At 51.5% G+C, this 24,689-nt stretch overlaps 1 protein-coding gene across 27 annotated transcripts in view; it reads right to left on the reverse strand.

Moving 5' to 3' along the window:
- The window catches only part of Nfasc (neurofascin), a 162,165-nt gene extending 138,248 nt beyond the window's left edge, over positions 1-23,917 (reverse strand). For 11 of the 27 annotated variants that reach the window (XR_012912043.1, XR_012912042.1, XM_075987929.1 and 8 more), the window contains exon 1: positions 23,759-23,885. The gene's annotated coding sequence lies outside the window, so the exon portion shown is untranslated. Of the gene's footprint in view, positions 1-23,753 lie in introns of all 27 variants that reach the window. The other 16 variants (XM_075987911.1, XM_075987910.1, XM_075987915.1 and 13 more) reach the window with 4 other exon arrangements.
- Positions 23,918-24,689: the final 772 nt, after the last annotated feature.

Here is a 24,689-nt window from a genome sequence, read left to right on the forward strand (position 1 = left end):
GGGCCAGGTGTGGGAGATATCCAGGAGAGGGGTAGGCAGGGGGAGCCCCTGAGCAAAGTGAGCAGAGACCTTTGTAGTGCACCTGTGGCTCCCACTCGCCCCAAACCTGCCTGAGCAACATGGTCGTCAGATTACCAACTGCAAGCTGCAGAGGGAGAGGGAAGGGACTGGCAGCAATGCCATTGTGCCCACCAGCAGCTGGTGGTCACCAGAGACACCCAGCCTCACTCCCCTGCTGCCATTCCTTCCTATCCCGCCCCCAGCAGTGCCCACAGGTGATCCTGGTGTGTATCCACATCCCAGCTCTGGCCTTAGCAGGAGCGGACCATCACAGCAGCGGCTGAGTCTGCTCGCCAGCCTGCCAGCTTTTATGGCAGCTTCCAGCCCAGAGGTATATCTCCCTAATCTTTACGCAGCAGGATTTACCAAGGCAAGACCCTTAACAGCAATTACAAGACTAATAATGTGAAGTCCTACGTGATTATTATGGGTCCAGGTCTTTTAGTAGTTATGAAAGCCAGCGAATCAAGGGAACAGCAAATTCTAAAGGGTGAAACAATACCTTGAAATTTTCAATGGTCTCATTTAGTAGAGCTAAGGGAGCCCCTGGAAATAGTGGGAGAGAAGCTCAGGAACATGCCCGCTCAAAGCCTTCTGTCCACCTACTCCATAACCACACAGACATTTCCGGGGCTTCTACTGTGTGGCACTAAGGCAAAGTCCCTGTCACAGCAATTACTGGGGCAGAGTGTGGGACCCAGGGACTGGTGAGCTGCATGCTGACCATCCGTAGGAATTAGGGAAGAATGAAGGACCGGCTGCCATAGTCAGCAGTGGGATGATGCCCTGCTCATAAGTCACTATGAGCCCAAGGGAACCTGCCACAGGGAGCCAAGTGTGGCTAGAGTTAGGGGAGGCCACCAGACTACCCAGGGTTCCTGTGTTAAGGCAAGAGGCCTGGGGGTCAGCCAGTGAAAGCACCCCTTACTTTTGATGTTTTAGAAACAGAAGTGAAGGTCATAGCCCTAGTGGATACAGAGTTGTCACAACTATTGAGGGTCCAAAAGTCCCTGCAGTGAGCCATGTGTAATGCAGTGGGCACAGGTGCAGGCAGGCTGGACTTCACAAAAGGATTCTGAAGACAGAAGAAAACTGAACAGGGAGGGGGGAGGATGTCAACTAGAAAGCAAGGCAAGAGAGAAAGAGCGAGAGAGAGGGAGGAAGCTGAGTAGAGAAGGGCTGCTCTGAGAGGTAACAGTCAAGAAGACCTGTTACCATGGCAACACCCTCCTGCCTGGTACCCAGGAATAAATTATTGATCGTGATAGTGGTTCTCTCCCTTCACAAAGCCCCCAGTGCCCTCTTCACGGCCATCGTATTCTCGCCCCCACTCCACTTGCTCTGCATTTGCCTGCGTGAGTCACTCTGAGACCCAACAGGAGTCCAGAGCATCACAAGGTCTCTTCCACATGCCCCAGGCTGTCCCTGGCCACCACGCAGCTTTGCTGTTGCCGCTGCCTGTTAGAGATGAATTGTGTGGTCTTCAAACTCACACTGAAATGCTAACACACTGGCCCTTAGACTGAGAGGCAAGCTAGGTAATAGGCAGTCACTATTGTGGACTCATCTAATAATAGCCTGGTAGGACAGGGGACAGACAGGCACAGAAAGAAAAGGGTGTGAAGACACACAGAGGAGGTAGCCACCTATAGCCACAGGAAGAGCTCTCAGAGGAAATCATCCCTGGGGACATCTTCACCTCACACTTTAGCTTCAAACTGGGAGGAAATGAATGTCTGTCGCTGAAGCCACCTGCTCTATAATACTTGGTTTGGGTAGCCCTAGAAAGCCAGCACACCGCCTAAATCTACAGGCTTTGCAGGACTGAAAACCATCTCAGCAATGAGGTCAGAGGACAGTGAAATGCCGTGTGTTCCTGCCTTGAGCTCCAGGAGAGAGGCCACCAGAAAGGCAGGACAACCAGGCCTGAATAGTCCTGGGCAGCAGGTGGGCAGGGCTGACAGGGCAGGAGACAGCGTCTGTCCTACATCACAAACCATCCGGTTTCTGGGGTCAGGGGTTCCATCCTCTAGCCTAAGAAGGCAGAGCAGAGTGAGACACAACAGCAGGGGGAAGAGCAGTCAAGGCCCAGGCCCCTGCAGATGAGCTAGGGCTTGTTTGCATGAAGACGGAGAGGCTGCTGTCCAAGTCTAGTGGCAGAAGTGGAGGGGAGACCTTAGCTCAAGAGATAAGCACCAGGCGGCAAGAACGCACAGGTCAGAGTTCCACACAAGGCCAATGTGGCTATAAAGTAGCCACAGCATGATGGATAGCAGGATTGCCGTGTGACCCTCAGTTCATCCCCAGCAGTATCCCCTCGAGAACCAGAAATGAGCACACTACTCGCACAAGCACCGTGCCTCTGCTCACAACAGCATCGTTCATGCAGCCAAAGGTCCACCAGCTGGTGACCAGTGAAGGAAGCTGTGTGCAATCCCAATGCAAAATAACCCAGCCCTCAGAAGAAGTATGGATGCACGCCATAGCGCTGGTGACCCTCAGGGTATCAGTGAAAACTGAGTGAAGCCAGAAACAAGGAGTGTGTGCTCTGTGCTTTCGCTAGTATGAAATACCCATCTCTTAAGTCTGTGCAGAGAAAGCACACAAATGGCCACCGGGGACTGAGAACAAGGGTGGGGATGCTGCTCACTGGGCATAAGACACCCTCTGCAGTAAGGAAGGTTTGAAGCTAGAGAGGGACGAAGCTGTGTAGCATACAAATCTACAAAGTGTCAGTTAATTGTTCACTTTTAAATTATTGGCTTTTTTGGAAGGGTACAGCAAGAATTGAACCAAGGGCCTCATGCATGTGAGGCTCGTTTTTAATCACTGCACTATAGCCACGGCTTTTTCTCAAGACTGGCTTTCAGCTTATTCTGTCCAGTCAGGTCCTGAACTTCTGATGTCCCTCCCTGAATCTCCCCTTAGTGGACCTGACTAGACATGGCAGAAATTGGTGTGTATACTGCGTGAGAACTAAGCCTCAGCACTGTGTATGTGGAAGATTGTCATCATCCTTCTGTCTTTGCCTATGCTTCGAAGGGGTGCTGTGCACACACCTTTGCTCTTGCCCTTACAAGCAGGGAGGCAGCAAAGCCCTGGAGCCATGTACAGGTTGGACACCCCTAATGAAAATGTTCTAGAATCGGAAACTCTTGCGTGCGGCCCTGGTATACTCATCCGTCATCAAGCTGCAGCTCGGACAGTGAGAAGTGCACTGTGCCAATCATGTGGATGGATTTTGGTTCTATCCCTCATTTAATGACTGAGCCTAAGTCCCAGGAATCCTGCTTGAGTGCTCCCAATCTGAGCACCTGGCAGTACCATTAAGAGGCCGAGATGAGGGTCTCTATGCAGGTAAAGGGACACTGGACACCATAAGGCACGAGGGGAAATAAGATGGCATTGGGAAATTACTGACACTCTGTGTGCTGATAACCGTGTCTGACACGGTACCTTCAGTACCTCAGCATCCTTGCCGTAGTGGGTCTGAAGATCAGTTGCCTGGCTACCCAGAAAAGACTCAGCAAGAACTTCCCAGGGGACTGAACTACTCCTGCCAAGAGAGGGCTGGAATAGGACCTTAGCTAGATAGACCTATCTCTTGGTGCCAGGCAAAAAGGAAGAATCCTCCTGTCCAGGTGCTAGGCTGAGGTGCCTGACTGTCTCGGGGATGTATGCCTGGTGGGGTGGGGGGCAGCACTGGCAGGCTGGAAGGCTCCAGAGGGGTTCACACTCACAAGGACAGGCAGCCTAGTGAAAGGAGGCAGAACCAGAGGGTTAATCCCAGGGTATGAACGACTGTCCAAGGGTCCCTTCTCTGCTTACGCTGCAGCATCTGCTGGGAAGCCACAGGTAATTAGGACAGCTTAGAGGATTGCCCAGGTCAGGAGGTTGGGAGGAGGTGACCTAACTGGGCTCTGTCAGGGCTGAGCTGGCTGGGTTGAATGCCATCCGAAAAGGAAGGGGCCCCATGTGGCAAAAATAGAGGTAGGCAAGGCTACTCACCTGCAGCCCACATATACATCCCCTGAATGCACTCAAGGCCCAGAGGAGAAATGGGGAAGGGGCACAGGAGCTAGTCCAGGAATTCTGCTTCTGCTGAGTGCTCGAGATCAGACAGGAAGGCTGGGTGGGAGAGGACAGCAAAGTGACAGCCGCAGAGGTTAGGCTGGTCATAGACGTTAGGCTAGTGGCTGAGGTTAGGCCGGTGGTAGAGGTTAGGCTAGTGGCCGAGGTTAGGCTAGTGGAGGAGGTTAGGCTGGTCATAGACGTTAGGCTAGTGGCTGAGGTTAGGCCAGTGGTAGAGGTTAGGCTAGTGGCTGAGGTTAGGCTGGTCATAGACGTTAGGCTAGTGGCCGAGGTTAGGCCGGTGGTAGAGGTTAGGCTAGTGGCTGAGGTTAGGCTGGTCATAGACGTTAGGCTAGTGGCTGAGGTTAGGCCGGTGGTAGAGGTTAGGCTAGTGGCCGAGGTTAGGCCGGTGGTAGAGGTTAGGCTAGTGGCCGAGGTTAGGCTGGTCATAGATGTTAGGCTAGTGGCTGAGGTTAGGCCGGTGGTAGAGGTTAGGCTAGTGGCCGAGGTTAGGCCGGTGGTAGAGGTTAGGCTAGTGGCCGAGGTTAGGCCGGTGGTAGAGGTTAGGCTAGTGGCCGAGGTTAGGCCGGTGGTAGAGGTTAGGCTAGTGGCCGAGGTTAGGCTGGTCATAGACATTAGACTAGTGGCCGAGGTTAGGCCGGTGGTAGAGGTTAGGCTAGTGGCCGAGGTTAGGCTGGTCATAGACGTTAGGCTAGTGGCTGAGGTTAGGCCGGTGGTAGAGGTTAGGCTAGTGGCCGAGGTTAGGCTGGTCATAGACGTTAGGCTAGTGGCTGAGGTTAGGCCGGTGGTAGAGGTTAGGCTAGTGGTCGAGGTTAGGCTGGTCATAGACGTTAGGCTAGTGGCTGAGGTTAGGCCGGTGGTAGAGGTTAGGCTAGTGGCCGAGGTTAGGCCGGTGGTAGAGGTTAGGCTAGTGGCCGAGGTTAGGCCGGTGGTAGAGGTTAGGCTAGTGGCCGAGGTTAGGCTGGTCATAGACGTTAGGCTAGTGGCTGAGGTTAGGCCGGTGGTAGAGGTTAGGCTAGTGGCCGAGGTTAGGCTGGTCATAGACATTAGACTAGTGGCCGAGGTTAGGCCGGTGGTAGAGGTTAGGCTAGTGGCCGAGGTTAGGCTGGTCATAGACGTTAGGCTAGTGGCTGAGGTTAGGCCGGTGGTAGAGGTTAGGCTAGTGGCCGAGGTTAGGCTGGTCATAGACGTTAGGCTAGTGGCTGAGGTTAGGCCGGTGGTAGAGGTTAGGCTAGTGGTCGAGGTTAGGCTGGTCATAGACGTTAGGCTAGTGGCCGAGGTTAGGCCGGTGGTAGAGGTTAGGCTAGTGGCCGAGGTTAGGCCGGTGGTCAAGGTTAGGCTAGTGGCCGAGGTTAGGCTGGTGGTCGAGGTTAGGCTACTGGTTGAGGTTAGGCTGGTGGTAGAGGTTAGGCTAGTGGTCGAGGTTAGGCCGGTGGTAGAGGTTAGGCTAGTGGCCGAGGTTAGGCTGGTGGTAGAGGTTAGACTAGTGGTCGAGGTTAGGCCGGTGGTCGAGGTTAGGTTAATGGCTGAGGTTAGGTTCGTGGTTGAGGTTAGGCTAGTGGTCGAGGTTAGACTAGTGGCCGAGGTTAGGCCGGTGGTAGAGGTTAGGCCGGTGTTCGAAATCAAGCTAGCAGGCAAGTCTAGGTTTATGAGACAAGTCAGAAAGTTCACCACCTAGAATTCCCCTAAAAGAAGAACAGAAAAAGACCATGTAGAAACTCCTGCAGCTGATTCTCCTGAGTCCTCTCTTTCCCTCTGCTCCCCATAGGCAAGGTATCCCCTGCCAGGAGAGACCCAAAAGAATATGGGACTGGCCCAAGGGGTGGGAGCCAAAGAAAGAGAGTTGTAAGAAGCCCAGCTGAGAAATTCATTCACACCCACACCATGGGGATTCCCTTCCCCAAGTGAAGCAAGCCAAGGCCATCAGAGACTTCTCTCAACTTGTCAGGACACAGAGAGTGTTGGCAGAGACGTGTCATGAGACCAAGAGCCATGTGACCAGCCGAGCTCAGGGCACACACAGCATAGGTCTCCCACAGACAGGGGCAGAACGCAAGGAATCTGTTCACTGAATGTGTCCAATCTCACTCACGACAACAAATCCTGAGGTCCCGCTGCTTCACAACGACACCCCAAAATACTCAGGAAGTCCGAGACAGGCCTAGGTATAGAGGGTGCAGAAAGAAGGCTCTAGATGGGTGCTTAAGAGGCGCTCAGGCTAAGTGGGACACTCGCAGCCTCTCACATAGAGAGAGGGAGGGTGGGGATGACCAAAATTGCTGATTAACATATAAAACTGCAAGCTAATGCGATCATGGAAACTAAAAGCTATCCTCAACTACCTGCAGCAAATGTCAGCCCCAGGCCAGCTTACCCCAGAGCCTAAACATAGTCCAAGCCGGTCACTTTCAGTGCGGGTTCCAAGTACATAAAAGCATTTGTTTTTAGTCTTAACCAGAGAAAAAGTAAAAAGGATAATCCAGGTACATTAACAAAATTGTATCAAGTCATTTGCTCCTAAAATGTGAGCTATGGGATATCCGGGATGGGCTTCCCCCAGCCTGCTGCCCGTCTGTCACTGCAGCCATGAAAACACCACGCCAGGATGGTAGGAAGCCATCCAGGGACCGGACTTGTGGCAGAGCTCAAGATATTCTGGGCTCAGTGAGACCAGATGTGTCCTGAAATCAGACCCATGAGAAATTCTCGGACCCTCACCTGAACACAGACCCAGTCCTCTTCCAGAGATCTCTGCAGCCACCCCCCAAAGTACCTAAAATTTCTTTCTGTTTATATGTTTTTCATTTCTTATTTTCCTTTGTTTTGAGACAGGAGCTTGCTATATAGCCCGGTTATCTTGGAGGTCACTGTGCAGCCCAGGCTGACCTCACACTCACAAGTGCGAGGATTACAGGTGTGTAGCTCCATGCCAGCTTACTTAGATCAGGCATGTCCAGGAAGGTGGCAAGAGCCACTTGGCACTATATCCAGTGCTCCTGGGAAACCCAGTGCCAGGCCCCATCTAAGGACTAAATTTCACTGAAGAAATTGTAGCCTCAGGGAGAGAGGGCTACACTCGAGTCTGAGCCTTTGGCGGCTCCAACCTTGGAGCCACCATCATCCCAGGCTCAAGGTTGACAGCCCCAGCTGCAGCATGGCCAAGATGCAGAAGTGGTCGGCCATTTCAGCTTTCTCTCTACCTGTCCGGGGACAGCTCTGCCAGATCTGCTCTCCAAAGTTCCCTCCACTCAAGCAGCCGATGCTCTAGTGGTTAGAAAGCTCTCTGCTAGTCTGGAGAGGAAATCGCTCTCTGGCAAGTGAGTTTTCCCATCTCACTCATGACAACAGTTCAGGGCTAACAATGTGCCCCTGTTCCTGTCCAAAACACTACACTTGGGGTTTCCAGGCCTTTCTGTATCTTAGGATCCAGAATGGCAGAGCCAGGAGGATACCAGAGATTGCTCTCTGAGGGCTCTCATCTTCCCATCTTTGACTCATCCTGGAAACTGTGTGCATCTGCTTGGGTTCTGTCTGTTAAATACTTATTTATGTATGTGCATGTATCTATGTGTATTTATGTGCGCATGTGTGGCCAGGGAGGGTCCTTTGTTGCTGCAGTTATAGGCATTTGTGAGTCTCTCTACATGGGTGCTAAGAACCAAACTCATCTTCATGACTGAAGTGCAAGCACTCTTAACCTGAGCCATCTCTCCAACCCTGCTTGTTTTTGAGATAGGGTCTCACTATGTAGCTAGCCCATGCCAAGCATGGTCTCACTGTGTAGCTCAGGCTAACCTTAAACATATAATCTTCCTGCCTCATCTTCCTGAGTGCTGGCATTACAGGCATGAAGTGCCATTCTTAGACTTAAAAATATAAATACGTAGATAACTTTGGTTATTCTATATTTAAAATATGCTGTTTTAGATCAGCTTGTTTTAAATTTTTATGAGGTATGATTTTAACATGATATTGACTAGCAATTATTATACTCATAAAAGCAAATTTCAACTTTTCTCCCATTTAGTAAAGGCAAATCCCATTCAATTTGTCTCAGATTAATTAGATAAGAAAAAAAGCAAAACATTTTTGGATGTCTTATCACACCAGGCTCAGGGGTCAAACTGCATTCTAATGGCTTTATCAGGTGTTAATGGATAAAAATAATCCAAGACATAAAAATAACCTGAGACTTCTCTTAGACCCACACCTGGGAAATTGCATATTTGCTGTGGTGTAAGTTTTCAGGCGTGTTTGTAAAAGCGGCTGGCTTGAAGCTGTCTACACGCACATCTTTATTATTGATATTTACTTGCAAGAAAACCCACTTTTGACATAACTGTCATCTTTTAAAGCACTGGCAACATCCTGATCCTAACATAATAGCTGTCACTTAGTGAATACAATCTGGTAACCGCCATCTTAAAACACGTCTGTGGAAGCCGTAGGGTGTGCTCCTCCTCCTTAACTCCAAGAAGTCCCATTTGACCCGCAGGAACGGCCATGCCAGGGACAGCTGGGCTGTGCACACCCCTCCCTTCCTCCTCAGGTGAATAAGAAAACAGGCGTAAAAGTGTTCGTTGAGGGGCTGGAGAGATGGCTCAGAGGCCCAGAGCATTTGACGCTTTTCTAGAATCAGTTTTGGTTCCCAGCACCCACATGATGGTTCCCAACTGTCTGTAACTCCAATTCCAGGGGATTCAATGTCCTTCTCTGTCCTCCCTGGGCACATACATGACGCACAGACATATATGCAGGCAACACACCTGCACATACGCACACACACAAATTAATAATTTTTGAGGTTTTCATTGCTTAAGAGCAGAAATGAAGTCAAACACTGTTACAAGCAGTTTGAGAGCCCCAGTTCCAGAGTCATAGGCAGGGAAAGAAGTGTTGATAACTACTCTTTATTCATTACCACACTGAAGTTTCTAGAAGAAATTGAGTGAGCTAGCTGAAGCCACCTGGAGTCAGCAGCGCAAGCATTAGTACTGGGTTTCCCAGCTGTGAATTCTCTCTCCCCAAGATGTCTGTTAGGGAAAGAGTGGCTCCAAAGCCGCATTGGAGGGTGGGGAGTGGGGCGTCAAGGCAGTGTCACAAGGTCAGACAGGGAACGCGTGCACAGGCACCTCAGAACTCAAAACAATGCCTGTATGCCTAGGAGCTCTTGGGGCCGGGCACCTTTTTCCCATAGAAGGCACTTGGTTAATGTTTCCTGCATAAATAAATAGACGCGTGAACGAATCCCGGGAAAGATGTCTGTCATCCGGAGCAGAATCTGGCACCTGGTCCCACAATCTTGCTGTGACGGCTTGTGTCCACTTTCTGATTTGGGACAGTTTCAATTTCAGGAAAAGAGATCCCCGCCCTCTGCTGCTGGCCCTTCTGAAAGCAGAGGACCAGAGCATCCCAGGGGCAGAACACAGAGCTGGGAGTTGGGGAACCCAGGCTTGGTCCTAGCTCTGGACCTGCAGCCTGAGCATCACCTGGGACTGTGACGGAAAGGCAGTCTTGTGTTGGACCCCAAACCTTAGAGACTGGGGTGGACATATTTGTGCTCTAACAAGCCCCACAGGTCATAGACAACCTGCTGAGGCATCTCTTGCGCAGTTTTGACACTGTCTACCCCAGCCTGGCCAGTGAGAGGAAAATGCCCTTGGTGATGACCGGAATCACCAGCCACATGACACATCAGGTCTCACATCAAGGTGACGAGCACACATGCTAGCTTGTAAGAGAATTAGAGAGTCCTGAAGATGCTGATATCAGAATCAGGAACAGGCAGAGTCTCTAACAATGGGCTATATCACCCCACTTGGGATACCCACCCTGTAAGCTTTGATCAGAACTTCCAAAAAGGTTGCCCGAAAAGAGCAGGTCACAGGTACGGGCATCAGTACAAATATACCTAAGCATACACTTGCCTGGATCTTCCTGCCCTGGCCCTGCACTCTCTTCTCCATAAGTCACACCTGACTTTTATATTTTGAACACAATACTCTTCTGCGGTTAACTGCTGCTGAGATGTGTGTTAGCTTTAGTGAGAGTGGATCCTACTTCCAAGGTGCAGCTGGAAGCCAGAAGATGGAGGTGTTGGAGGAGTCGTGGGTAACCAGATGCATTCGGGGGCTGGAGAGTATGGTGACGTACAGACTGAGCATGCTCAAGTTCTGAGTCCCAGTGCTGTAAAACACAGCGAAGCAAGGCGTGGCTAGGAACACTGGCGTGTGAGCCAGGCCGGCAGTGGTTGCTCCTGGCTTTGCTCTTAGGTTACTGCACAATTCTGAGCAAGCCCCTTCCTCATGCTCACTTCCTCCCAGGTAAAATGAGGGAGTTAAACCCAAAGTGTCCTGAGCTCAGGACTTGTAATTTCCATAAGCTACCGGCAGCCTCCCTCTAGCACAGCAAGGATAGTCAAACCTGCATCTTCCTTCTACTGAGACTCAGCAGGAAGAGATGGATATAGGGATGGTCATGGTGGGTCTCCTGCCTGGGAAGGCTCTCCTCAGGATATCTCCACCAAACTGGATGAGAAGATCTGATTCAAGGCCCTGTGGGAGTTTCCTTGCTGAATTACACAGGAGGAAACCACTCAAGAGCCCTGCAGTTCAGTTATGCGACACTCAAGCAGTGCTGACCGCACGTCAGAGGTGGAGTGGGGTGCGATGACATAGACCTAGCACGCAGGAAGCTCTAACTGCCTTCAGCTGACATTCTTCGGTCTCACTGCTATTACTGTTGCTTCTGCTTTAACACAATCCAGGAACGGCGAGGTAAAAGGTCATGACCTCAGCACAACCCATCCCTAATAATGGTGTTCAGACCAAGTTGTCATGGCCAGTTCTCTCTCTCAGTCTAGAATCACACAACTGGAGACTAGTCTATCTTTCCAGAAGGCTTAATGCTTGCATTTCTCCCTCTTCTACACACACACACACACACACACACAGAGAGAGAGAGAGAGAGAGAGAGAGAGAGAGAGAGAGAGTAAGAGAGAGAGAGAGAGAGAGAGAGAGAGAGAGAGAGAGAGAGAGAGAGAAGCCTTCTACAAGTACCATTGGAAATTCTATAGTAAAAGTTGAACAAGTGCCAACCGCCCAGCTGTGGCTGAATATATGGCTCATAGCTCCCTCCATCAAGGCAACAATGAACAAGCAAGCCAGTCAGTAGCCACACAGCCAGGAGGGAGGCACGGAAACAATGGGCTCTTCCTAGGCTTGGCTACCAAGTCCCGTGGCTGCTGAGACCAGGCCTTGGGACCCTGCCAGCACTAGGAGAGTACAGTGCTGGTCACATGGTGTTCTGGGTCTTATTCACTGGAAGGGGTCTGTCACTGGGTGATTGTTCTCCACCCCCACGTAGGAACCAAGGTCCTACTTCACACTAGACAGACACACATCCACAGGCCAAGATCCGGGCTTGCCTCACCTTGCCTCACAGGCTGGATGCTCAACAGATGAACACTCTGGGCTGCGGGTTCACAATAATAATTACACCATGGCTTGGTGGACCAAGCTGGCATGGAATAAGGACAGCTGCAGATCATAGGGAATGGCTTGCTGTGGGAAGTGGACCCCAAACCCACTTCCTGAAACATGCACCTCACTTCCGCTTCAGTTTTGTTGATTGACATTCTAAGATCATTTTTTTTCTTATCCTCTCGGTCTCTGTTTAAAATCAGAAAAGTCATTCCGTCTTCTTCTCTAGCCTCTGACCCTGTGAGTGCGGCCAGCAAGAAAGAAATGCGGGCTTGATTTTTGTCACCTCACTGGGAGCAGAGCCAGAACTTCACCTTTCACGGTTCCTCTCTAAGTGTCCCTCGGAGTCTTTCCAGACTCTGCCGATCAAAATGTTCCCAGTCGCTGCTAAGCAGAGGGAGTTCTTGGGGAGGGGCAGCTCATTTGCATTTATATTTTATTATTTTGCGTAGTGAGCCATCTGCACCATAAGCCAGGGCTGCCGGGAAAGCTTCCTCAGCTAGGGTACAAAGTTGTTTAAGTGAAAACTGCCTATTGTCTCCTCTGTAATTCTCAAAGTGCCTGGCATACAACTGAACACCTACCCAAGGCTCAAAGACGTTTTGATTGCTGCATTGCTGACCACAGCCATCTGGGTGCTCTCGGGAAGCAGTGTGGGGAAGTGGAGGCAACAGCTGACTTTCACTGTGCACTTTCACTGTGCACAGGGGTTTGTGGCCTTCTGGGCTGTAATCCGTGCAGGGTAGGCAGCATAACTCCCTGGTTTGTAGACAAAACTAGAAAAGATGGAAGTCACTTGCCAAAGGCCACACCAGCAACTCGGGCACCAGCGCAGGCCCAGGCAGCCTGACTCTGAGGCTGACACAACAAATTGCACCTGAGCCAGAATGCTAGAGAGATTAAGCTTAGCCTCAGCATGGTATTAACCTAATAAGGTCCCAAGTTTGGTCACCGTTCCAGGTATAAAGGAGTTGGTATCTGGACTAGGTGGCTCCTCCCTCTAACAGACCATACAAACTGGTCCTCCTGCCTCCTTTTACTGACCAGCCTGGCCAAGGTAACTTCTGCTAGGATGTATTCTGTGATACAGACATCGGCACGGCAGCGGAAGAGAGGAGGGTGAGCAACAGGCGAGCAGACCTTATGGCCTCTGCTCAGTACTGGAGACGGGTAACCTGATACCTCTACCAGGGAGAGACTCCAGCAACACATGGAGAAACTGCCCGAAGATGTCATACTTGGAAGTAGGGTGGACAAGGGAGCCCAAGGGACTGTCTCCCCTTCATATTCCCGCCTTCTTTTACTACCAGAATAGAAAATGAAACGAGAGGAACAGAACACACCAGACAGGTTCAGCGGTTCGTCGAGCACAGAGGGGTCCCTGGGGCAGGTAGTGACTCTCTGAGGAAGACACACAGCCTCAGACTCAGAGGTTGGAAAGGGCTGAGGACCGATCAGTGGCTTGATGCGGCAACAGCTAGGCCTCAGACAACGCCGATGTTCAGACTCTCACACTCTCCACAGACTGGACTTTCTGGGGTCCCCAGGCCTCACCTCACTTGTACAAAAGGGATCATTAGCAAGGCCAGAACCCACAGCTGTTGGGAGCTGATAATTATGGTTAGGGTACTTCCGAATGAGAAAGACCCAGATCTGGTCCAGCTCTGACACAGATGGGCAAGGCCTCACTCTAACGGAGACCGAGTGTCTGACTCAAGGGCTGTCACTCAGTAAGACGGCATGAACATTTAATAGGTCTCTGATGTGGATACTGATAGCCCCGACCTTAATCTGAGAGAATGAAAGCCAGAGAGGGTCAAATGGCTTGCTCTACGCATTTGCCTTGATTGACAGCACTCTAGTCATTGCCTTTTCGGCCACCCTATACTGGAATCATCCTCGCTCACTGATAGACACAGGATGCTTACTAAGTTCTTGGCTCTGAAACACCCACTGTGAGCTGCTGTTCCCCAAGCAGAATGAGCCTGCTCTAAGTAACCAGACTCTGCGATCCCACATGACTAACAGCCACGGGAGCAAAGACCAGAGCCACCGATGCACATGGGCTGTGGCACCAAGTGACAGCATTTAAGCATCCTGTAACCAGCTGAGCCGTGCTCTGTTGACTGCGAACTTCTGTAAGCCAAGCATCAGCGATATGCTTCAGGACACCCTGCCTCCGAGCCACTCACAGTGTCCTGGGGTAAGGAAGGGAGAGGCAGATGGAAGAGAAAACCAACCAACCAGCAAAGTAGGCTGCATATTAGACTAGCCTGGGGGTGGGGAGCTTTGTGCACACCAGAACATGGCCCACCCTGCAGAAGCTGGGATTGACGGTGGGGGTTAGGACTCGGTGTTGATGTCTTGTAAACCACCCCCCAAGCCCAGAAGATGTTTTCTAACATCCTGGCAGGATTCCCTCCAGTGCCCTCAGAACGAAGACGTGAGCTCTGGATAGCACCGCCTTGCTTAGCCTTAGTGACACCACACTGCCTGATCACCCATAAAGACAGCACTATCGCATCAGGCATGGAGCTGGCTGGTACCAGCCCAGCTCGTGAAGGAGGGAATCCTCTGAGATGGCCAGACAGAGGCACATACATCATCCACCCTCCTCCTGCATCCTGCACTCCAGCCCCATCCCACATCCCAGCTAGCACTTCTGTCTTTGTCTCTCTCCATCATCACTGTGTGTGTCATTGCTCACACGTGCCTGCCTTTGCGCTCCCACGAGACTGGGAGCGACCACGCTCAGCTTCTCTTTTGTCCACAGTACCGAGCATGGAGACTTACACCCGGCAGAGGCTCGATAAATACCGTTTGTATTCATGTGCACTCTCGGGGGTTGAACCCCTCACTCCAGGCTAACAAAGAGTTACTCACAAGGAAGCATTTGTTAAGGATGGCTCGCAGCACACTGGGTTTCTGTAAGAGAAACAGGAGGGTGATGAGGTGTTCCGAGAAAAGGCGTGCACTCTGGTTTGAGAGAAGACACACAGACTGTGGCAAGCCAAGGCTAGAGACCCAAGGAGGTCAGGAGGTCAACCATATCTGATCACAGATAAGACAGGCAGTCTGACCCACCACAGAGGAAGTTTCCTTTGATAGTGGTTGGCGTTTGTTAACTTTTCTCCACAGTACCTTTCCCACTCACCCTCACCACCACCCTAAGCCACGCCCACTATAGCATGTGACCAGGATGAGAATAAAGATATCTAGAGTCAGAATCCGGGTTACAGGAAGACCAGAACCTTGTCACCAGAACCAGCTGGTGCCAGGAATGTGACACAGGTGCACCTCATCTGTGCTCACTTTCCCCAGGACCAGGATCCCAGGGCCAGACACACTGCGGCATTTCCCCATCCAAAGGTCCAGAAAGACCTTGGATTGGGCCCTGCGTATCAAGCCAGAGTTTAAGGTACCCTCATCTGGGTTTTGTGAGGAGAAGTGCAGGGCAATGCTAAGTCTGCTCCCACTGTAAGACAGTTGTAAAGGACCCGTGAGGTCACCCACTGCTGTGGTTTCAGCATGAAGCAGTCTCCAGCAGCATCAAATGCCTGCTTTGCCCTGTGCCAAGGAGATCAAGGGACATGGGACCAAAAAGCAAGGATTGGTGGCCTTACCCAAGGATTCTGACTATTCCGAAAGCTGTAACGTCTGAAACAGCGGCTCTACCCACACGTGCCTGCTTACATTTGACTCGATTCGAAATTCAAATCTTTTAGTTTTTAAAACACACATTTGGGGTGGCGCCTGTGGCAAAACGCACATGCAGCCGTTAGAGGGCTTGTGGATCCCGGGATTCAACGCAGGACATCAGGAGTGGAGACAAGCACCTTCAATCAGTTCACCCCCCTCCAAAATTTAAACCTTGAGCATACGTGTCATTTCAGAATTTAAGAGACACGGGGAGGAGGACTGTGATTTCAAAACCAGGGTGGGCTACATAGTGAGACCCTGTCTCAAAAGGAAAAGGTCTGGTCAAACCTTCAGTCCCACGAGTCACTTTTCAAGTGCTTGGCAGCCACTCAGCACCAGCAGCCACCATTCTGGACGCTACGGGCACAGAGCACTTCCAGCAGAAGTGGAAGCCGGAAAGTTCTGCCAGACAGTTGCGTGCACCAAGCATGTGCGCACGGCCTTAGGGAATTCCCGTTTTGCCTGGATCTGCTGGAGGGATGTCGGGCGTTCTGGCGGAAACTGAGGCAAGGTGGTACATCTTCTCAGCGACTCTCACACGAAGACTCTAAAGTGAAACTTGCAGGCTCACTTTTGGGTGCTCTTAGAGCACGTGTATGCGCATGCACCTGGCACTCACGGTGTCCTTCAAGGGACATGTCCTTTCTCTTTCTTCACAAGGGCTGTGAAGTTAGATGCTGTGACCAGCTGGCTTCTACATAAAATCACTTTCTGAGTGCTTTGGATGATTCTAAGCACCCCTGACTTTCCTTCAGCCTGGCCTCACCGGGGAGCAGATAATAAAAACCTCAGGTCAGCACTGAGGACAGCGACACGCTCCCTTTGAGTGAAGCAGAAACTTTCAGCAGCGCTCCCAACACTTTCTAGCTGTCCTGAGAAACCACTAGAAGTGTGTGTTTCCTACCCATCCTCAAGCCACGCCCTTGCTGTCTTCAAGGCAGGACCAGGTCATTTAAGAAGCTTCAAAAGCTGCTCCCCACAAGGCCTCGGGCTGAAAGGTAGGTTTCTTGCCAGTGCTGCCCTAACTGTATCTTCCACTGCCCTGCAGCCCAGTTCACCACGATGGCCACAGTACTGCTTCCTCCTACTTTCACGGCTATGCTTTTGTTCCTGGAAGGGCCACTGCTCTACCTCTGCCTCTCAAGAGACACAAGCCAGCCCCACCACTCTTCAAAACCTCCCCAAGGGCTGCAATCTGCACCAGTTTCTTCCCTTCTCTGACACCCCAAGGCATACCTAGTTCACATGGTGCTTTAGGGGCTTAATTATGCATCATCTGGCATAAGTACGAGGTTAGCATGCAGCTTTTAAGGTTACAGGCGGGCCCAAATGCAGAAGAACTAGCTTTGCCAGCAACAAGTGGCACGGCCACATAGATGTCACCCCGCAGTTCCAAGACCCCACTGCTTGACCAGAAGAATGATGACCTTGGACTAAGACATCTCTAACACTCATGACGCATGCGTTCTCCCAAAACAAGCTGCCTATGAAATTGCTATGCACATAACAGGGGTTACAAAGAAGACTTCAGATGCCACAAACAGTACATAAAAGCAAGGCGGAGGCCAAGCTGGACTTAGCCAGAGAATCCTGAGTGAATTCCCACCTCAGGTTTCAAAGGCTTCAGTTCCACTCCGTCCGTGATGACGACCGGAAAGAGATCTGTTTCTGTTCTTTCCTACTCCAGGATTGGAAAACTGCTGATGTCTTCAGAGGCATTTTCCTAAAGAAGTCACCAGCAAATGGAAAGATACCCTCACACAGTGGGTTCTTCAACGATGTCTCGCACACGGATATTTCCCTCACGGGAGGAGATGGACAGCCTGAGGTAGAGTACCGACTCCATTGCTGCCTCTGCAGAAGCCAAGCAGGTGTGACCTAAAGCCTAATAATAATGACCTAAAGCCTAAATGTTAGCGGTGCCTCCATAAAGCTGACTGGTCTCATAAGTCAAGGCATTGCAAGAACGAGGGAAAAGCTGGCTTCAGATGCCAGCTCAATGGTCTGGTCCCTGTCAAAACGAAAGTTCTAAACCTCCTCCTATTTACATCCTATTCTCAGAGTACTCACTCTATCTACACACAGTGAGGTATAGGGTAATTGCTTTTGCGTGAAGAGAAATTACTGCCAGGAATTTTTGGTGACGTTTATACAGTAAACAAAGATCAAACTAGAAGTCTAATAGAGTTGGAGTCATTTTATCAACATAAGCAGTACATGCACACATGTGCACACACATGCACATACGTACACATACACTAACATATTCACAACTAATATAGAACTTGTAGTAACAAAACGAGGTGAATTCTAAAACTCACTGAACTCAGTACTGGAAATTTTCATTAAATGCTTGTTTTTTTAAAAAATTGCTGCTGGAGTCAACTAGCCAGCATCAGTGATTAGGAATTCTCACCACTGGGGAAATCCTCAGAATTGGCCTGCCAGCCACTCACTCTCATCCCAGAAAGTCACAAGATCTGAGCACCAAACTTAGCACCAAGCATCCCAGCTGGCCTGATCTGCATCCAGGAAAGTTAGTTTTACATGAAGCCAGAACTTTTCTATCCCAGGAGGCTTGCCCCAAGATGGCTTAGCTATGTGTTCAGAGAAGCAAGGTGGGGAAGCCCCAATATGACTGGGGAAGAGGAAGAGAGATTCCTGTATTTGGGGTTCTTGTATCTTTTCTCCTAGCAGCTCTGATCAGTGAATTTTCAGGTGTTCCTATCTTAAGACCCACAGCAGGTACTGCCTCTCAGGTGACAAAGGCCAATACCACAGTCCATAAATCATATCGTCTGAAATTAGCCACTGTCCCTTAGATCTGAACCTACGGGACATAGACAGGGTCTGAGAAGCCTCCGTGTTGCTGTAGGGAGATGGTTAACCCTGAATCAGCAGCAAGAGACTCAGAATAGTCAGGCACTGCGGCTCAGAATGCTCACATGTCATTTAAGGCAGAAGGAGGCAGGAAACTAAGGATATGGTGCTGGGGTGGGGTAGGTTAAACAATGCCAAGATGGAGACCACACGGAGGGCAAGAGCCCCTGCAGCCTTCCTCCAACTCCAGGTGCCCAGGACTTATCCTAAGAGCGACAGAGAAACACCCCCACCCCCAGCTGATCTAGGGCTTTTTATCTCGCTAACTTTGTTTATGGTGATCCTGTAAGAGGTTCTGAAGCCCTCCAAGCCCCTCTCTAATTAAATTCATTAGAACAGATTGGGGCTTTCTTTCTGGATCTCAGAAAAATTAACAACACAATTAGCATCATAATGATGAGAGAGAGGGGGGCCGCCAGGGAGGCCCATGGCAGGGGTGGGGTGGGGGTGGGAGGCGCCTGGGCCAAAGGGAGGGAAGGAGAGGAGCAGGTGAAGGAAGGGAGGCAGACAGCCGATGTGGCAGCTGCTTCTCCGAGGACGGAGCTGCAGGAGTAGAGGGGATGACCCCACAGTGTCCCCAGCCCTCCAGCTCTTTTCTTTTGAGACAGTAAGAACAGCAAGAGATTAATCGATGACATAAACCCCAGAGAAGAGAACTCGCAGGAATCTTCCAATTTTACAGAGAAAAGAAACACAGTTAAGTTCTATCAGTGTTGGAACCAGCACAGGCCTTTTATGGCACTGCCCCACCCCCATCCCCACACCCATGCTGGTCTGCGTGTCAGAAAGTCCCTGGGGAGCAGGCATAGGGAGCCAGGTCACTCCTTTCACAGAGAACCTAAAGCTGCCAAGTGTCCATCGGATGGCTGGCCTGTGTGACCTCAAGGCTGACCTCCCTAAGTCCCCTGATGTCCCTTTAGCCTGACTGAGAGATCACACCTTCCTGAGAATCAACAGTCTAGGTTAGGTTCTGAGCAGCAAAGAAAGCTTAATCACTGTACACAGTGCTGCTCACGGGTGTTTCCTGTGCCCCCCAGTTTCTGTCTCTGAGGATAAAGGAGGTACACAAAGTGCACTCTGAGTCACTCTGGTACCCCTCCTTTGTCTTTATTGCTCTGCCAGGGCTTTGAAGCTCAGTCTCGTATGTAAAAGAGAGATAGAGATAGGCTTTTAGTGTAAACCACATAGATCAAAATTCTAGTTCTGCAAACTAACCTGTTCTGTAATCTTCAACCAGCAACAAACTCTGGGGGAGTCTGCTGTTATCTGCAAAACGGAATCCTGAAAACCACCTGTTTGGGCAAATTCTCATGAGGACCAGGTGAGAGGGTGCAGATAAAGCACACAGTGGGGTGCCCAGCACACAGTGAGCATTCAACTCTGAAGACTCTGCTACTATGCTGCTGGCCCCGAGACCTAAGGGAAGGGGAGCGCTCCAGAGTTCTCAGGCGATGCCCCGATCAGCATCACTGTGGAAATGCCTACTTAAGCTTTCAGGGCAGCCAATGGCTTCCAGGATTCCCTGATGTCACAGAAGCCAATCATAAGCATTCAACCTCTACCCTGTGGTAAAATCCCGGCCTTCGCTGGCCACTGAGTCACTGCTCAAAGGTTTGCCATCCAACTCTTTTAGCCAAGACAGGGGTCCAGCCAAAGAGTGCTGCCATCACCGCAGGTTCTGTCTACTGGGACCCCCACCCCCAGTCATGCTGCTACAATACCAGGAACTCTCCAACCTCTGTCATGGCATTTCTTAGGAAAAGATTTGGGTGAATTTCACTCCTTTCCAACTGATCACCCAACACCTTGCACAGATCCTGGCAGGGTTCCAAGGTTCAGGGCACACTACCGAAACGAACGGCATTGGATGTGTGGGAGCCCGGGGGGCTACCCACGGAAAGTGGGGTCTCTACTCTGGATCTTTTACCAGAGCATCTATGGAGGATGGTGACAACCTGCTCAGGTACATAACTTTGAAGGATCTCCCTGCTCATCACCTCTCCTCCCTATGGACAGCCATGATGCCTGGTGCCTGATTCCGGCCTCCTTATGCCCCTAAGACCCTCCCACTCCACCTCATGCATCAACTCACTGTTTTCTGACCGTGTGCAATACCCAGACTACTCCTTTGTCAGACTGGGGACCCCCTGAGGAGTTCTCCTCTCCTCTGATATTCCAAGCACTTATGAACCATGGATCATACTTTGGCCGTAAAATACATGTTCGTGGGAGATGGGCTTGGGAAAGCTAACTAGCCTCCATCTTGTCCCAGAATCCTTAGAGGCGTTTCCCCCTCAAACTGAAGTAGCTTCACTCAGAACAACCACCATCTTGCTGCTTAATCTGGGGATCGGATAGCACCTTGAATCTCACCTCCGCCCCCACCCTTTCCTAGGCAGTAAATGTCAAGATCAGCTCTGAGCTACCATTCCAGATGGCTGTGGGCAAGAAGGACTGGCACCCGGAACTGGGGATCCTGAGGTTCAGCGTCCTCATCTGCACAAACTCACTCAGGCTCCTCTGTGGGATTTATCTGATGACCTGTCTCCCTCCTCCATTATACCAGGGCACTGAAGCACCCGGCCCTGGCCTCGCTTTTCCTCTCTGGTCTCAGTGGCAGCACATCACAGGGCTTAGTGAACGTTTGTGACAAGAGCCTCTGTGCACCCAGTCTGACTCAAGTTTCTCTGCTTCGCCTGCCACGGCCTCCCTCCAGCCAAACACAGTAATGACAGGAGATTCTGCCCCTTCCCTTATGACTTTCTAAATATTCTCTTAAAGTCAGAGAGAGAGAAAGATGCTCATACTGCCAACGGCTGGGTGATCTCAGAGATCTCTGACCTCCACACCAGCCAGGGAGAGAATTATGTCTCCAGACGTGGGAGCGGATTGTGACAGATGATCAGGGGCATCCTGTCCCCAAGTCACGGCAAAAGCAGGACCCTCCTGCGATCTGCCCCACCTGAAAGCCAAAAGTGAACCTCCGGATCTCAGCCACCTCCTCAACGTGCCACTGAGAGGATTGGCCCGTTGTAAGCCAAGCCTGCTCCAGTCCACAGGGAGTCACTCCTGCATGCGATTCCACCTGAGCCAGTCAGCAAAGCCCAATCGGCAGGTCCTACCCCAGCTCTCCGGGGAACTGGCTCTGCCGTTGGTGTGCCTGGATTTAACTCTCTGTAGCTTTTGTGATGCCAAACAAGGGAGCGAGGGCTGAGAGATTTGTTGCACAAAACTAGGAAATATGTAGGCTGTTATCAGAACCCCCCCCTCCGTTTGACCTGAGCCCCAATCAAGCCTTTCAACGTCAGAGCCTTGATCCAATCAGCTCCCGACAACAGCTGCAGGTGATGCTTCTCCGATAGCAGGAAAAGCTGGCAGCCTGGAGGCCCTGATGCCAGGGGAAGCTTCCAGCCCTGCCCCCACTGGTGCTGGGAGGGGACAGAGAAGGGCGACAAAGCCGGGGTAGTCAGTTTTCCAACAGCATGTCCCTGACAGAGCATAGTCTGAAGGCCATAGAGAACTACCATATCCCACATATCAGTCAGCGGTGTCCAGTACCTCAGTTTTCTAACCAGGGCCAAGCTGCGTGAAGCCTCTGACTTTCAGAGGAGGCTCTAAGACGGGGGAGTGGGAGGCCAGGCCCTTATTTTACAAAAGTAAACACAATTCCTGGGGTATTCATATTCTCTCTCTCTCTCTCTCTCTCTCTCTCTCTCACACACACACACACACACACACACACACACACACACACACACCTTCAGCCTAATCCAAAGACTGAAGGTAGAATTTTTTTTCTCTCTGAAGAGCCGGCTTCGTCGGGAAAGAAGGTGGAATGCAATAGATGGGAAGCAACTTCGTCTCTCTCTCCTTTGCCTCCCCTCCTCCATGCAATTCCCCCTGATCTAGCATCCTTGGCCAAAGGGAGGACAGAGCTCTTCCCCCTTTCCTCTGTCTACTCCACAGCCACATCTGGTAGGATTCTGATCGCCAGGGTCTTCCTGGCTCCACACATTTCCCCAGGGCAGCTCCCACGTAGGCTTAAGTGCTTTGGGATCTGAACCTACCAGGCTCTGGCCCTATACAGACCACACAACTCCTGCCCACCCAGGTCTCAAAGGCTGTGGCCTGCCCTTGTCTTGCTGGAGATTGGATCTGGGCCCAGCAGGGCTCACCTCAGTTCCAAGGTTAGAGGAGACTCACCAGGGCCTCCTAACAGGAAAAGAGAAAGGCAAGGAGAGGAATATTGTCATCCCCTCCTCTAGACTTAGAAGAGGCATCTTTGTCCAACACCACACACACAGAGACCCTGACAGAAGCCAAGGAAGGACCCAAAAGCAGACCCTGGCTCAGGGAGTGAGATGGGCTGTTGTAGAGACCAGAATCTCGGTGATTCAGCACTCTGCCCACTCCCGGCCCAGCCATGGGCCACACTCATGACTACTCCTGGTGCCAGAGTGCTGACTTGGAAGTTGAGGGAGAATCCTTGCTAAGACCCCCAGTTCTCAGGCCCTCCACTCAGGCTCCTCTGCCAGACCTTTGTAGCCCAGGGCTCCAATTCTCAGGAATCTGCGGTCCATTCCCCTGGACCTGCCTCTTCCCCCAGCCTCCTGCCCTCCCGAGCCCATCTAGGAAACAAACCTGAACAGTTTCAGGAGAGGAGAGGACCACACAGAGGCCTGCTAACCCAAATATCTCTCTCTCTCTCTCTCTCTCTCTCTCTCTCTCTCTCTCTCTCTCTCTCTGCAAGCTATGAACAGGTTCAAACAGGCAGCAAAGGGCTTTAAGGGTATTGCACCCACGGCAGTGAGCACCTGGCCAGCAGAGCTCTAGGCCTCTGTGGCAGAGTGGGAAGATACATGAGTGGGTAGGCTGAGTACAAGCCTCATCAGCACAGGTCTACACCACCGGGAAGGGCAGGTGGAGAAGGTGATGGGTCGTAGGCCAGCTAGGAGCCAAGGAGAGGAAGAGAGCTGCTCCAGAGGGAGTGTAGCGTGAGGAAACAAGGCAGCCGCTGAGAAAGGATCTGGACAGGGTATGCAGAGGGGGAGTCACGGAGGATAAACTGGAAGGAGCTAATGGAAACCAGCAAGACACAAGGCGACTGAGTCAGGAGACAGAAAAGGATGAAGAAGAGCAAGCAGAGGGACCACGGGTGGGGCAGGAAAACATAGATGGTATGGGGAACTGAAAAGGTGTGGAGAGAAGAAGCACGGGGGAGGGCAGGACTCAAAAGATGAGGCTGAGGCAGAGAGGAACGGGGGAGAGGGAGGAAGAAGGATGGAATATAGGAGGTTACCAATTGAGTCTGAAAAGATGTTGGGATAGAGAGGGATGAGAGCTGAGGTGGGAGATATCGCCAGAATCCGATGGATTCAGGGCAGGTGGCTGTGCAGAGGGAAAAAGGCATAGGGATGTAGATGGAGGGGGATGGGGCAGGTCGGGGGATGCAGATGCAGAGAGGAGGGCGGGATCGAGGGGGTGCCGCTCCATGGGCTTCCACGACCCTGTTCTGCTACCCTACCGGGTGCCCGCGCTCACCTTACCTCCAGGAGCTCCGGCTCCAGCCCTGGGCGCAGTCCCAGATGTCCGCTGCCGTCGCCGCCACTTCCCCCGCGTCCCCTGCAGCGCCTCTCGCTGCCAGCCGCCGCATTAGGGCAGAGACTAGTCCGTGCGCGCCCCCGGGCGGCCGGCGCGTCCCCGACGGCCTGCGTGCGCGCCCCCGAACCCCTCCCAGCGCGCGAGGACCTGGGACAAGGACCCAGTAGCCCCGAAAGATGCTCAGGTTGGCCACCATCCGACCAGCGCGCTAAGGAGCAATTCGCAGAGCAAGTGTCTGGGAAGCCTGTTTTCTCACTTGATCTTGGATGTTCCTTCCGGAGAGTGGCACTCAGTGTCGCAGGACCTGGAACCAGAACTGTGGTGTATCTCTCCCGTAAATGACCCCTTTATCTATGACTTTTTAAGGCCAGGAATTTGTCCACGGCTTTGGAGGGTCTAGCTCGGCAATGCTCATGACTTACCCTCCAAGAACATCTCATCTGTTGATGGACGAGTTGCCCATTCAAAGCTGACAAGGAAAAAACCTCGAGAGAACTGCAGTCGGGTCTTGTCTTAAAACTGAATGATTAGTTATGCCCAGGGAGACTGTCCCAGATTTGAGTTAGAGTGGAAAAGCTTTGAACCTGGAGACCACACATTTAAATGTAGCTCTGCCTCAGTCACTGAGCAGGTATGAGCTCGCAAGTGGGCTGCATCTTCGCTGAGATCCCTCCTCCTCCTCCTCCTCCTCCTCGGTGAGGAGAATCGATTAGGCCTCAGCTAGTACGCACCGCCTCAAAACAGTAAGAAGGCCAATCAGAACCTTAGTCTTGAAAGAGTCCCCTCTTTCAACTCCCCATTCAAAACTACAGCCACCTAGGCAGCACCCTCTGCGACCCTTTCTGTGCTTCTCTTGGACGTGACCCCACCTGCCTG

This window comes from Microtus pennsylvanicus, chromosome 10, assembly GCF_037038515.1.
Source record: "Microtus pennsylvanicus isolate mMicPen1 chromosome 10, mMicPen1.hap1, whole genome shotgun sequence".
Classification (NCBI taxonomy): domain Eukaryota; kingdom Metazoa; phylum Chordata; class Mammalia; order Rodentia; family Cricetidae; genus Microtus; species Microtus pennsylvanicus.